The 15,566-nt window shown below is 42.1% G+C and overlaps 1 pseudogene across 1 annotated transcript; it reads right to left on the reverse strand.

Moving 5' to 3' along the window:
- Positions 1 to 5,199: 5,199 nt before the first annotated feature.
- Positions 5,200 to 5,608, reverse strand: LOC116545908 (annotated as a pseudogene). Its single transcript, XR_004266503.1, has one exon. The product of XR_004266503.1 is annotated as an NADH dehydrogenase [ubiquinone] 1 beta subcomplex subunit 6 pseudogene (transcript).
- Between the last annotated feature and the right edge of the window lie 9,958 nt (positions 5,609 to 15,566).

A 15,566-nucleotide genomic window follows, 5' to 3' on the forward strand; every position in this document is an offset into this window, starting at 1 on the left:
AGCTGGGATTACAGGCACACACCACCATGCCCAGCTAATTTTTTGTAGTTTTAGTAGAGACGGGGTTTCACCGTGTTGACCAGGATGGTCTCGATCTCTTGACCTCGTGATCCACCCGCCTCGGCCTCCCAAAGTGCTGGGATTACAGGCTTGAGCCACCGCGCCCGGCCCTTATTAATTTTTTTCTATTCAATCTTTTGAAACTTCTCTTTTTCTTTTTTTCTATTTATTTATTTTTTAGAGACGGGGTTTTACCTTGTTGGTCAGGGTGGTTTCGAACTCCTGATCTCAGGTGATCCACCCACCTCGGCCTCCCAAAGTGCTGAGATTACAGGGGTGAGCCACCATGCCCGACCTCAAACTTCTCTTTTTCTGAATATATTGGCATCTGGTGGTCACCATTTTGCTTTCCCTTTTTTTCTTCCCGAGTTGAAGTCTTACTCTGTCACCCAGGCTACAGTGCAGTGACATGATCTTGGCTCACTGTAACCTCCGCCTCCTGGGTTCAAGCAATTCTCCTGCCTCAGCTTCCCAAATAGCTGGGATTATAGGCACCTGCCACCACACCCGGCTAATTTTTGTATTTTTAGTAGAGTCAGGGATTACTATCTTGGCCAGGCTGGTCTCGAGCTCCTGACCTCATGGTCAACCCACCTTGGCCTCCCAAAGTGCTGGGATTACAAGTGTGAGCCACTGCACCTGGCCTCACCATTTTACTTTCTACTTTGATGAGATTAAGTTATTTAAAATCTATGTGTAAATGAAATCATGAAATATTCATTTTTCTGTGCCTGGCTAATTTCAACTAACATTTTCCAGTTTAATCAATGCGATTGAAAATAATAGAATTTTTTTTGGGGGGGGGGCGATCCAAGATGGCCAAACAGGAACAGCTCTGGAGGGCAGTTCCCAGCAAGAACAGTGCAGGTGAGTGCTCACCGTATTTCCAAACAAGTTTTCCCTGCCCACAGACCAGGAGATTCCCAGGCTGAAAAGTGCCACGAGTTTTCAGCACGGCTGGTGCCACGGGGTAGACGCACAGAAACTCACACAAATCTGGGCACCCGTTTCAACAGGCACCTGGAATGTCTGGGAGACAGAGCTGCCCATTCAACTGAAAGGGACGGGGCTGAGACAGGGAGCCAGGTGATCTGGCTTGGCAGGTACCACCCCCACAAAACAAGCAATCTGAAACACTGTATTGAGAGTTTCGCAGCAAGCACAGCTGGACCCAAGACGGTCCAGCTCAGTGGGGGGAAGTGCATCCACCAATACTGAGGCAGTTCACACAGTGGCTGGGCAGAGCCTGTGGCAGCTCAGCAACACCTTTGCTGGCAGACTGTGACTAGACTACTCCGTGCGGGGCTGGGCATCTCTGAAAAAAGGCAGCAGCACATCAGGAACTTATAAATAAAGCTGACCTTCCTGGGTCAGAGCACCTGGGGAAAGAGTTGGTTATGAGTTCAGCTGCAGCAGACTTAAAGGTACCTGCCAAGCAGCTCTGCGTGGAACAGCGGAGCTCCCAGCATAGCACTTGAGCTCCTATAACGGACAGACTGTCTCCTCAAGCAGCTCCCCAACCCCCACATACCCAAAGAGACACATCATGAAGGAGAACTCAGGCCGACATCTGGCAGGTGCCCTTCTGGGACAAAGATAACAGAAGAAGAAACCAGCAGCAACAACTAGGGTTCTGCAGCCCCCACGGGTGATCCCTAGGCAAGCAGGGTCTGGAGTGGACCTCCAGCAGTCCTGCATCAGAGGGGCCTAACTGTTAGAAGGAAAACTAAGAAACAGAACTAAATAGCTTCAACATCAACAAAAATGACGTCCTCTCAGACCCCATCTGAAAGTCACCAACTACAAAGACCACAGGTAGATAAAGCCACTACTATGGGAAGAAACCAGAGCAAAAAGGATGAAAACACCGAAAACCAGAATGCCTCTCCTCCTCCAACGGATCACAACCCCTCACCAGCTAGGGATCAAAGATGGATGGAGAATGAATTTGATGAATTGACAGAAACACGCTTCAAAAAGTGGGTAATAACAAACTTCTCAGAGCTAAAAGAACATGTGCTAACCCAATGCAAAGGACCTTCACTGTGTTACAGAATCTTACAGTTATCAGGTGTAGTGAACAAGAATACAAGAATCTATAAATTTATAAAACTTGCAAAGCAGGATACAATTCCACAGGAGGGAGAAGGACTCAGGGAAGTTTGATTATAAAATAAAAATTTTTTAATTTAATTTCTGCTTCTCTTTCCTGCATTAATATTATTTTTATTAATTTTTTAAATAATTCAATCTTTCCAAACCTCTTTTTTTTTTTTTAAGAGACGGAGTTTCACCTTGTTTGTCAGAAACTAAGAATGTAAAAAAAAGGTTAGATGAGATGCTAACTATAATAAACAGCTTAGAGAAGAATATAAATGACTTGATGGAGCTGAAAAAACAGCACGAGAACTTCATGAAGCATACACAAGTTTCAATAGCCAGATTGACCAAGCAGAAGAAAGGATATCAGAGATTGAAGATCAACTCAATGAAATAAAATGAGAATTCAAGAATAGAGAAAAAAGAGTGAAAAGAAATGAACAAAGCCTCCAAGAAATATGGGATTATGTGAAAAGACCTAATCTATGTTTGATAGGTTACCTTAATGTGATGGAGGGAATGAATCCACGCTGGAAAACACTCTTCAGGATATTATCCAGGAGAACTTCCCCAACCTAGCAAGGCAGGCCAACATTCAAGTCCAGGAAATACAGAGAACATCACAAAGATATTCCTCAAGAAGAGCAACCCCAAGACACATAATCGTCAGATTCACCAGGGTTGAAATGAAGGAAAAAAATGCTAAAGGCAGGCAGAGATAAAAATCAGGTTACCCACAAAGGGAAACCCATCTGAATCACAGTGGATCTCTCCACAGAAACTCTACAAGCCAGAAGAGAGTGGGGGCCAATATTCAACATCCTTAAAGAAAAGAACTTTCAACCTAGAATTTCATATCCAGCCAAACTAAGCTTCATAAGTGAAGGAGAAATAAAATCCTTTACAGACAAGCAATTGCTGAGAGATTTCATCACCACCAGGCCCGCCTTACAGAGCTCCTGAAAGAAGCACTAAACAAGGAAAGGAACAACGAGTACCAGCCACTCCAAAAATGTACCAAATGGTAAAGACCATCAACGTAATGAAGAAAATATGTCAACTAACAGGCAAAACATCCAGCTAGCATCAAAATGGCAGGATGAAATTCAAACATAACCATATTAACCTTAAATGTAAATGGGCTAAATGCCCCAATCAAAAGACAGAATGGCAAATTGGATAAAAAGTAAAGACCCATTGGTGTGTTGTATTCAGGAAACCCATCTCACATGCAAGGACACAAATCGGCTAAAAATAAAGGGATGGAGGAAGATTTTTCAAGTAAATAGAGTGCATAGCCAAGACAATCCTAAGCAAAAAGAACAAAGCCAGAGGCATCACGCTACCTGATTTCAAACTATACTACAAGGCTACAGTAATCACAACAGCATGGTACTGGTATCAAAACAGATAGAGACCAATGGAACAGAACAGAGGCCTCAGAGGCAATGCCACACATCTACAACCATCTGATATTTGACAAAACTGACAAAAAAAAAAGCAATGGGGAAAGGATTCCTTGTTTAATAAATGGTGTTGGGGAAACTGGCTAGCAATGTGCAGAAAGCAGAAACTGGACCTCTTCCTGTCATTACACTAAAATTAACTCCAGATGGATTAAAGACTTAAACATAAGACCTAACACCATAAACACCCTAGAAGAAAACCTAGGCAAAACCATTCAGGACATAGGCATAGGCAAGGACTTCATGACTAAAATACCAAAAGCATTGGCAACAAAAAACAAAATATACAAATGGGACCTAATTAAACTCCAGAGCTTCTGTACACCAAAAGAAACAATCATTAGAGTGAACCGGCAACCAACAGAATGGAAAAAATTTTTGCAATCTACCCATCTGACAAGGGACTAATATCCAGAATCTACAAAGAACTAAAACAAATTTACGAGAAAAAAACCAAACACAGAAGTTGGTGAAGGATATGAACAGACACTTTTCAAAAGAAGACATCTATGAGGCCACCAAACATTTGAAAAAATGCTCATCATCACTGATTATTATGGAAATGCAAATCAAAACCAAATTGAGATACCACCTCATGCCAGTTAGAATGTCAGTCTTTAAAAAATCTGGAGACAACAGATGCTGGAGAGGATGTGAAGAGAAAGGAACACTTTTACACTGTTGGTGGGAGTGTAAACTAGTTCAACCATTGTGTAATATAGTGTGGCACTTCCTCAAGGACCTACAAATAGATATTCCTTTTGACCCAGCAATCCCATTACTGGGTATATACCCAAAGGATTATAAATCATTCTATTATAAAGACAGATGCACACTTATGTTCATAGTGGCACTGTTTACAATAGCAAAGACCTGGAACCAACCCAAATGCCCATCGACGATAGACTGGACAGGGAAAATGTGGCACATATATACCATGGAATACTATGCAACCATAAAAAGTTATGAGTTCATGTCCTTTGTAGGGACATGGATGGATCTGGAAACCGTCATTCTCAGCAAACTGACACAAGAACAGAACATCAAACACCGCATGTTCTCACTCATAGGTGGCTGTTAAACAGTGAGGACACAGGGACACAGGGAGGGGAGCATCACACACTGCTGAGGTCTGTTGGGGGTGGTCAAGGGAGCGACAGTGGTGGGAGGGTGTGGGGGTGGGGGGTGGGGAGGTCAGGAAGGGATAACATGGGGAGAAATGCCAGATGTAGGTGACGGGGGGATCGAGGCAGCAAACCAGATTGCCATGTGTGCACTTATGCTACAGTCCTGCGTGATCTGCACATGTACGCCAGAGCCTAAAGTACAATTAAAAAAAGGAAAATAATAGAATTTTTTAGATGAATACTATTCCATAGTGTATATCTACCACATTTTCCTTTTCTTGTTTTGTTTAGCATATCCAGTTTTTATTTATTGTTAAATTACTCAGTCTCAAATTGTACAATGCTGAAAAGAAATTGACAATTTCTGAGAATAAAGTTTATTAAGTTACTGTTCCAGAAAATTCAGTAAATATGGTTATGTAGGAACAAACTTAGGTTCATGAGCCTTTTAAATTTTTACATAATCTTTAATGATGTTGATCAGGAAATTCTTTCATAGGTTGAATTACTTCTCCAGTCTCCACAGTTGTATCACCTGGGAATTTTCTGGCCTTCAATTGAACGATGGCATATGGTTTTATAGCCGCATGATATTTCATGTAATAATGAACAATCCAGACAGGTACAAGTACATGAGTAAAAATAAACATACTCTTTATGTATACCTTATAGACCATGTTCCTCCAAGAGATCTTATTTGCCAAAAACTTATTCCAGGATTTCTCCATAGGCCATATCTTCTCTGGGGGGCAGCACCGGCTCGCGAGGGCTCAGTTCCTGGTCCTTTAGCCATTGCCTTCTTAGTGCTTGCAGCTGCTGCAGCCACAGGTTCTCGTCCGGAATTTTGAGGTTAAAGCAAAAAAGTCACTGTCCAGAGCAATGTTATGGTGCTTTCACTCTATTTTTTCTATTAGTTTCAGGGTTTTAAATCTTACATCTAAGTTTCTAATTTATTTTTAGTTGATTTTTATATGTGGTGTTAACTAGGGGTCTCATTTTATTGCTCTGCATGTGGCCATAAAGTTTTCTCAACACCATTTATTAAAGATACTGTTCTTTTTCTATAAAATTGTCACCTATATTCAAAATCAGTTAACTGTAAATACATGGATATATTTCTGATCTCTCTTTTCTGCTCCATTGACCTATGTCTTTGTTTTTATTTAACTATCATACTCTTTGGCTTACTATTGTTTTGTAGTAGATTTCAAAGTCAGTGTGATACCTTCAGCCTTTCTTTTTTGCTTGATTGCTTAGGTATTCAGGGTCTTTTGTGTTACCATAAAAATTTTAGATACATTTTTAAAAACTTCTATGAAGTATGTCACTGGTATTTTGATAAAGGTTACATTATATCTGTAGGTCATTTTGTGTAAAACACATATTTAAAAATATTAATAATACCAATTCATAACTGAAGTAATATTTTTCCATTTGTATATTATTTAATTTTTTACTTGATGTTCTTTAGATTATAATGTAAGATGTTTCACCCTTTTGCGCATATTTATTTTTAAATATAGTTACTACAGTTATTGTAGGTGGGATTATTTTTATTTTATTTTATTTATTATTATTTTTTTTTTGAGACAGAGTCTTACTCTGTCGCCCATGCTGGAGTGCAGCGGCATAATCTTGGCTCACAGCAATCTCTGCCTCCTGGGCTCAAGCAATTCTCCTGCCTAAGCCTCCCGAGTAGCTGGGACTACACGCGAGTGCCACCATGCCCGGCTAATTTTTTTTTTTTTTTTTTTTTTTTTGAGATGGAGTCTCGCTGTATTGCTCAGGCTGGAGTGCAATGGCGTGATCTTGGCGTGCAAACTTGGCCTCCCGGGCTCAAATGATTCTCCTGCCTTAGCCTCCCTAGTAGCTGGAATTGCAGACACCCACCACTGCACCAGGCTAATTTTTATGTTTTTAGTAGAGAAGGGATTTTGCCACGTTGTCCAGGCTGGTTTCAAACTCCTGACCTCAGGTGATCCACCCACCTTGGCCTCCCAAAGTGCTGGGCCTACAGGTGTGAGCCATCATTCACGGTCTAATTTTTTTATTTTTAGTAGAGACAGGGTTTCACCATGTTGGCCAGGCTGGTCTCAAGTTCCTGATCTTGTGATCCACCTGCCTTGGCATCCCAAAGTGCTGGGATTACAGGCATGAGCCACCATTCCCAGCCAAGGGTCTCATTTTTACTTCAGATCTTGGATCTATAAAAGAGAGAATCAGTTAATCCCTATGGAAGTCTTAATTCTCACTGGGGCCATTGTGGGGGTACATCTCCCTATGTCCTAGGCAGTCAAGAGTATGCGTCTTTGAGTCAAACGTGAAGAACTGAGTATTTCCCCATAACTGCTATCAGCCATCCTCAAAAGCGTATTTCTTACTTTATTACATACCACATTTTTTTAATAATATGAAATAATTTCTGATAACCCACAAAGCCAAAAATGTCAGATAATGCAATGCAAAAGAGAATAGAACCTCATTTTGAGAGACATCTATCCACTTTCAGTTCCTGGGGTTTTGTGAGGAAAAAGGGGTATTTTCAAAAATAGGGTCTGTGGCACCTTGTATTTTTCCCAGAGAGTCCCAGGCTCTTAGAGCTTGAATATCTGCTGTTAGTTAAGCTGACTTTTAACCATAGTGCTCTTTTAGAAAGTTTAAAGTATTGGCCAGGCACAGTGGCTCACACCTGTAATCCCAGCACTTTGGAAGCCTGAGGTGGGTGGTTCATGAGGTCAGGAGATCCAGACCAACCTGGGCAACATGGTGAAACACCTCTGTACTAAAAATACAAAAATTAGCCAGGCTTGGTTGTGTGTGCCTGGAATCTCAGCTGCTCTGGAGGCTGAGGCAGAGAATTGCTTGAACCTGGGAGGCAGAGTTTGCAGTGAGCTGAGATGGCACCACTGCACTCCAGCCTGGGCAACAGAGTGAGACACTGTCTCAAAAAACCAAACAAACAAAAAGGAACGTTTAAAGTACTTATGACCAGATGTTAGTCAGGCCAAACAGCCAATATCTCTGGCTTTTGAACTTCAACAAAAGTAACTTCAAAGGTTTTCTGAGAAAGGAAATTTCAAGACAGCTCCTGGAGGGGAATAGAATCAACAAAATATCAAAATATGACCAAAATAAACAAGAAACTACTCATTCTGTGAGCTGGGAATTGAACCCTGAAGCCGGGCCATCACTGTGATGGTGGAGATCAAGAGAAAATAATGTAACATGATTACAGAGTCAAGCTTCCAAGGACATGATTGATCAGCTTTCTGGGCCGTCTTAAACAGCAGGCTTATGGGGTCCTACGCCAGCATGCTATTCTAAGGTACCCCTCTTAATAATGGAACAATACAGAAAGACATTTATAGCACAAAGCACAACAGATTTGTTAACGGCTTAAGACTAGCCCCACAAATGCATGTTCCAATTAAAACTTCACAGAGAGGCTGGGCACAGTGGCTCACACCTGTAATCCCAGCACTTCGGGAGGCCGAGGCAGGCAGATGATGAGGTCAGGAATTTGAGACCAGCCTGGCCAACATAGTGAAACCCGTCTCTAGTAAAAATTGAAAAATTAGCTGCTCATGGCGGTACACGCATGTAGTCCCAGTTACTTGGGAGGCTGAGGCAGGAGAATCGCTTGAACCTGGCAGGTAGAGGTTGTGGTGAGCCAAGATCGTGCCTCTGTACTCCAGCCTGTGCAACAGAGCAAGACTGCATCTTAAAACAAAAACAAAACTTCACAGAGGAAATAAACAGTAATTTTTACCATTTATTCAAGCAGCTTGCACATATAGAGAGAAGCCAGAAGTCTGATTGGTAAAATTTGTACACGTTTGGCCAGGCATGGTGGCTCACATCTGTAATCCCAGCACTCACTCTAGGATGCCGAGGCGGGCAGATCACCTAAGATCAGGTGTTCAAGACCAGCCTGGCCAACATGAAGAAATCCTGTCTCTACTAAAAATACAAAAATCAGCTGGGCATGGTGGTGGGCACCTGTAATTCCAGCTACTTGGGAGGCTGAGGCAGGAGAATTGCTTGAACCTGGGAGGCAGATGTTTCAGTGAACTTAAATCATGGCATTGCACTCCAGCCTGGGTGATAGAATGAGACTCCAACGCAAAAAAAAAGAAAAGAAATTTGTATGCTTTTGCAAGTATGCCAAGCTTCTGAATTCCCTGTCCCTGAGTGGCTCTAGTGACATGGTTGGCTGCACCACAGCCCTGTGGGCCAAGCCACAACACAAAAGAAAATTATCTTATTTCATTTTTGCCAGAGCAAAACATGTGTGACAAAACATAGACATTAGCCTCTCTACTTAGCAATCAATATCAAACTGGCAAGTTTCAAACTTGCCCCCAGTTGGGCCCTCTCATCATTAATTCAACCTCTGATCAGGAGTTTCAACTTACGGTCTCTGGGCAAGATGGTCATCCTGAGTAATGGGAAAAATAATAAAGGGAAAGGAGAGAAAAAAATATTGATTGTGGCAGGATTGGGAAAGCAAAGAGCTCCGGGAGGCCAGAGGGAGACCCACCAATTGAAGGGACAATGAAAAGTTCAGGTGGCCGCTTGTCAATAGCAAAAGTATATTTTCCAGGAGCCCTATCAGCTCTCAGGTTTTCCCTTTTAAAGAGGAAAAAGCTCCCCGTGTTCCGTAGTCCTGTAGAGGCCTAATTCTATCACCCATAGCTAGCAACAAGGAGTGTAAGACAGTGTCCAAAGAGAATAGCAATTAACATCCCATAGTTCCAAACCAGTGCTTAGCTGAGAAGCACTTTACTGAGAGAGGTGTCTAAGCTTCTAAATCTTAGGAAGGACCATAACCTTCCTAAGTTGGACATCGAATCCAAGTTCAATCAAGCATCCTTGCCTTTCATTAAAAGGAAACTTTAATCCACTCTACTTTAGGAGAGACTGTAATTCCCCTAAACTGGGCCTCTAACCCAGTCTCCTCGTTTACTGAAGTATATGCCTCCCACTTACCCAAAGTCAGCCATTAATGTGCACAGGTAATTTTCCTTTGGGTCAGAGGTCTCTTCAGTATAGTCCCTTTGTGGTTGCCAGGAAAATGTTACCAGAAAGAAGTCCCAATCCAAATGCCAAGATGGAATTCTTGGATTTCACTCAAGAAAGAACTCAGGGTGAGTCTATAGAATAAAGTGAAAGCAAATTCATTAAGAAAGTAAAGAAATAAAAGAATGGCTTCCTCCACAGTCTGGTTGCCCATTTTTATTGCTAGTTTTAATTATATGCTACACAAGGGGTAAATTACTTTTTTTTTTTTTTTTTTTTTTTGAGACGGAGTTTTGCTCTTGTTACCCAGGCTGGAGTGCAATGGCGCGATCTCGGCTCACCACAACCTCTGCCTCCTGGGTTCAGGCAATTCTCCTGCCTCAGCCTCCTGAGTAGCTGGGATTACAGGCACGCGCCACCATGTCCAGCTAATTTTTTGTAGTTTTAGTAGAGACGGGGTTTCACCATGTTGACCAGGATGGTCTCGATCTGTTGACCTCGTAATCCACCCGCCTCGGCCTCCCAAAGTGCTGGGATTACAGGCTTGAGCCACCGTGCCCGGCCGGTAAATTACTTATTACTGTCTTTTTTAGACTGTTACAGTGTAACTTCCTGACATTGCCATGGCATTTATAATCTGTCATGGCATTGGTGGGAGTGTAGCAGTGAGGATGACCAGAGGTCATCTCTTCATCGTCTTGGTTTTGGCGGGTTTTATCCCGCTTCTTTACTGCAAGCTGTTTTATCAGCCAGGTCCGTATGACGTATATCTTGTGCTGACCTCCTACCTCATCCTGTGACTTAGAATGCCTAACCGTCTGGGAATGCAGCCTAGGAGTCTCAGCCTTATTTCACTCAGCCCCTATTCAAACTGGAGTTGCTCTAGTTCAATACATGTGTGACAGCCTGTGTCTGGCTATGTGATAAATAAGAAAAGAGAGCACCATCTAAGTTACAATGGAAGGGTGTTTCTTTCCATAAACCATTTCTGGAGAACACAAAGGATGAAGAATTTTATTAATCACAGCTATTTGCCAGGATTATCTATATGCTTCATCTTTCCCTACCTCTTTTTTTCTCTACATTTCTTCTATTTGACTTTTCCTGGGTTGTATCTTTTATAATAAACTGGTAAACATAACTACAGTGTTTTGCTGAGTTCTGTGAGTAGCTCCATCAAATTATTGAACTTGAGGAAGGTTGTGGGAGTCCCCAGGTTTTAAACAGTAGCTCAGAAGCATAGATGGGCCTATGGAGTTTGTGACTGGCATCTGCAATGAGGACAATGTTGTGAGATTGAGCCCTGAACCATGTCTGTGCTGACCCCTAATGAGTTTGTTTTAACTACTTTTTAAAACTTTTGTGGTGGCCAAGGATCTCTGCAAAATATTCCCTTCCTATATCCCAGAGCCTTCTCTACATTCTCTACACCATGGCTTCTTTTTTTTTTTTTTTTTTTTGAGACGGAGTTTCACTCATGTTACCCAGACTGGAGTGCAATGGCGCGATCTCGGCTCACCGCAACCTCCGCCTCTTGGGTTCAGGCAATTCTCCTGCCTCAGCCTCCTGAGTAGTTGGGACTACAGGCACGTGCCACCATGCCCAGCTAATTTTTTGTATTTTTAGTAGAGACGGGGTTTCACCATGTTGACCAGGATGGTCTCGATCTCTTGACCTCGTGATCCACCCGCCTCGGCCTCCCAAAGTGCTGGGATTACAGGCTTGAGCCACTGCGCCCGGCAGAACCAATTCTTTTTACTCTTATTTCACCTTAATTTAAATGATAAATTCTGCCCATGGCAACTTGGTAAATGTATGTCTCTCTTTCTCTTTTGCTCTGTGTGTGTGTGTGTGTGTGTGTGTGTGTGTGTGTGCGCGTGTGTGTGTGTGTGTGTATGTATCAGGGGCCATTGACATTTAGGGATGTGGCCATAGAATTCTCTCTGGAGGAGTGGCAATGCCTGGACACTGCTCAGTAGGATTTGTATAGAAAAGTGATGTTATAGAACTACAGAAACCTGGCCTTTTTGGGTGAGAATAACTTAACACAATTCTGAATACACCCTGAAAGTTTCATTTCTCTTTTTATGTAGAATGATTTTTGGTAATTTATTTGCATAAATGAGTTTCTGATTCATGCTTTCAAGAAAATCTTGAGAATTTGTCTGTGTGGAAAAGAATTTCTTCAAGATGTTTCATCTTGACCTGAACTTTCCACATTTCTGAGCTGATCTGTATCCTTCACTGTGGATTAGTGGAAATTCCAGAAATTTAGCGGTGTAAAATATGTTGCCCATATCATGAAATCTATTTGTGACCACCAATCTTTGATCCATGAGTACTGTGTAGTAAAATTAAGGACCTACAAATTTAAAATATTTTCTAAATATTTAGAAATTTCTTTCATCTATTAGTATTTTGGGATCACCTTTCTAGGATAATCTTTTTTTTTTTTTTTTGAGATGGATTGTCACTTCGTCACCTAGGCTGGAGTGCAGTGGCATGATCTTCACTCACTGTAATCTCTGCCTCCCTGATTCATGCAATTCTCCTGCCTCAGCCTCCCAAGTAACTGGGACTACAGGTGTGTGCCACCATGCCTGGCTAATGTTTGTATTTTTAGTGGAGACAGTTTTCACCACGTTGGTCAGGCTGGTCTCAACTCCTGACCTCAAGTGATCCACCCGCTTCTGTCTCCCAAATGCTGCGACTGTGGGCATGAGCCACCATGCCCGGCCCTTTCTAGGGTGTTCTATCACATTCTTTTGAGCACAGTAGTAGGTTACTAACTGGAGAACATGAGAATGATTTATGTTATTTATTTATTTATTTATTTTTGGGGACGGAGTTTTGCTCTTGTTACCCAGGCTGGAGTGCAATGGCGCGATCTCGGCTCACCGCAACCTCCGCCTCCTGGGTTCAGGCAATTCTCCTGCCTCAGCCTCCCGAGTAGCTGGGATTACAGGCACGCGCTACCATGCTCAGCTAATTTTATGTATTTTTAGTAGAGACGGGGTTTCACCGTGTTGACCAGGATGGTCTCGATCTCTTGACCTCGTGATCCACCCGCCTCGGCCTCCCAAAGTGCTGGGATTACAGGCTTGAGCCACCGCGCCCGGCATATGTTATTTATTTTTAATAAAGCAGGTGTTGCTCTCACTAGCCCAGACCTGATCACCTGCTTGGAGCAAGGAAAAGAGCCCTGGAATATGAAGAGGCATGAGATGGTCGCCAAACCCTCAGGTAGGTGAAAGTAAATAAAACAGATTCCACCAATGAGCCATCCAAAGGTCAAAAAGAAAGCCAGTCTTTAAAATGTAATTTGAAGAGCTGTGTTCCAAAGCAAATAGTTTCTGGGAAGCTTGAGGTTTTTTTCTTTTCTTTTTTCTTTTTTTAAAATTTTTCTCTCACATAGGGGCATGTTTGTCTTTTGCTTTTGAATTCTCTAAGGGTTCTACTTTTCCTTGGATGATCTTCCTTCAAGTTTACAGTGAGAGCCAAAGTCCTCTTCATGGTATATATGAGACTCCACAATCTGATTGCTTTTCCATTATTTTGGGGACACACAAATATCTGCATAATTTTGAGAAACTTTATTTTTTTTAGTTATCTCTTTGCATCATGTCTGAAATATGTGAGAGTAGTGGTTTCTGTTTCATTGGTTTTTGGTTAATTTTTCTGTATATTCCATCCTGTTTTTATTACTATGGTCTTGAAATAGAGTTTGAAATTACAAAGTATGTTCCTCTGCTTTGTTCTTTTTCCTCAGTATTGCTTTGCCTATTCAAAGTTTATTGTAGTTTCTTGTAAATTTTAAAATTGTATTTTCCATTATTGTGAAAAAATGCCACTGGAATTTCGATGGGAAGTTTATTAAATCTATAGATTACTCTAGATAATATGGCACTTTAACAATATTCTTTTGATTAATAGACATATTTTTAAATTTGTATTTCTCTAATTTCTTTGATATTTTATATGTTTAATTGCATAACTTTTTACCTCCTTGATGAAATTTGTCTTTAGAAATTTGTTATTTTAATGCTATTGTAAATATTTTTTTTCCATTGTATCAGATAGTTCATTTTTTTTTTTTTTTTTTTTTGAGACGGAGTTTCGCTCTTGTTACCCAGGCTGGAGTGCAATGGCACGATCTCGGCTCACCGCAACCTCCGCCTCCCGGGTTCAGGCAATTCTCCTGCCTCAGCTTCCTGAGTAGCTGGGATTACAGGCACGCACCACCATGCCCAGCTAATTTTTTGTATTTTTGGTAGAGACGGGGTTTCACCATGTTGACCAGGATGGTCTCGATCTCTTGACCTCGTGATCCACCCGCCTCGGCCTCCCAAAGTGCTGGGATTACAGGCTTGAGCCACTGCGCCCGGTGGGATAGTTCATTTTAAGTGTATGGAATCATAACTTATACTTGTATGTTAATTTTATAATTGCTAATTTATTGACTATATTTATTAGTTTAGACAAGTTGTAATTTTTTTGAGACAGAGTCTTACCCTCTCAACCAGCCAGGCTAGAGTGCAATGGTGTGATCTCAGCTCACTGGAACTTCTGCTCACCCCCCACCCCGGGCTCAAATGATTCTGTCATCTCAGCCTCCCGAGTAGCTGGGATTAGAGGCTGCACCACCATACCCAGCTAATTTTTGTATTTTTAGCAGAGATGGGTTTCACTATGTTGGCACTTGGAAGGCTGAGGCAGGAGAATTACTTGAACGCACAAGACAGAGAGCCAACATTGTGCCACTGCACTACAGAGCAAGACGCGTGCGCACACACACACACTACCAACTTTCTTATCAAAATTTACAAAGTATCATGTGAAATGAAATGGCATTAACAGTGAGAAAAGTGAAGCCATAACACAGAAAAAGAAGGGCTGTGATGCATACATAACTGGTATACATATAATAAATACAGACAAATCTGAAGATAATTGAGAAATAAAAGACGCAGAACTTCTCTTTAAATTCAGCATTGCAGCCAGGAAAATATGTCCTCTCCACATGAAGAATCAATTCCATTTCTTCACCACTGATGTTTTCCATCTCTGACTTGAAGTTACAAACTAACTTTATTTTTACTCCGCCTCCCAGGTTCAAGCGATTCTTCTGTCTCAGCCTCCCCAGCAACTGGGACTATAGGTGTACACTATGCCCGGCTAATTTTTGCACTTTTATTAGAGAAGATGTTTCACCATGGTTAGGCTGGTCTTGAACTCTGACCTCGTGATCCATCCACCTTGGCCTCCCAAAGCGCTGGGACCACAGGCCTGAGCCACTCCACTCAGCCCACAAATTAACATTGGCAGGAATATTTATGGCTTATTATGGATCATCTGTTACACAGCAAGAACTGTCATGTATGTTTGCTACATTTAAATATAAAAACATCCAGCCGGGTGCAGTGGCTCACGCCTGCAATCCCAGCATTTCGGGAGGCCAAGGCGGGTGGATCACCTGAGGTCGGGAGTTTGAGACCAGCCTAACCAACATGGAGAGACCCCGTCTCCACTAAAAGTACAAAATTAGCCAGGTGTAGTGGCGCATGCCTGTAATCCCAGCTGCTCGGAAGGCCGGGGCAGGAAACAGGAAAATCGCCTGAACCTGGGAGACGGAGGTTGCGGCGAGCTGAGATCCGCCACTGCACTCCAACCTGGGCAACAGGAGCGACACTCTGTCTCACAAAGGAAAAAAATCGTAATACAAAAAATTAGCTGGGCGTGGTGGCAGCCCCCTGTAATCCCAGCTACTTGGGAGCTGGAAGCAGGAGAATCGCTG

The sequence above is a fragment of the Sapajus apella genome, unplaced genomic scaffold, assembly GCF_009761245.1.
Source record: "Sapajus apella isolate SASKATOON/1434 unplaced genomic scaffold, GSC_monkey_1.0 scaffold443, whole genome shotgun sequence".
In the NCBI taxonomy this organism is placed as follows: Eukaryota; Metazoa; Chordata; class Mammalia; order Primates; family Cebidae; genus Sapajus; species Sapajus apella.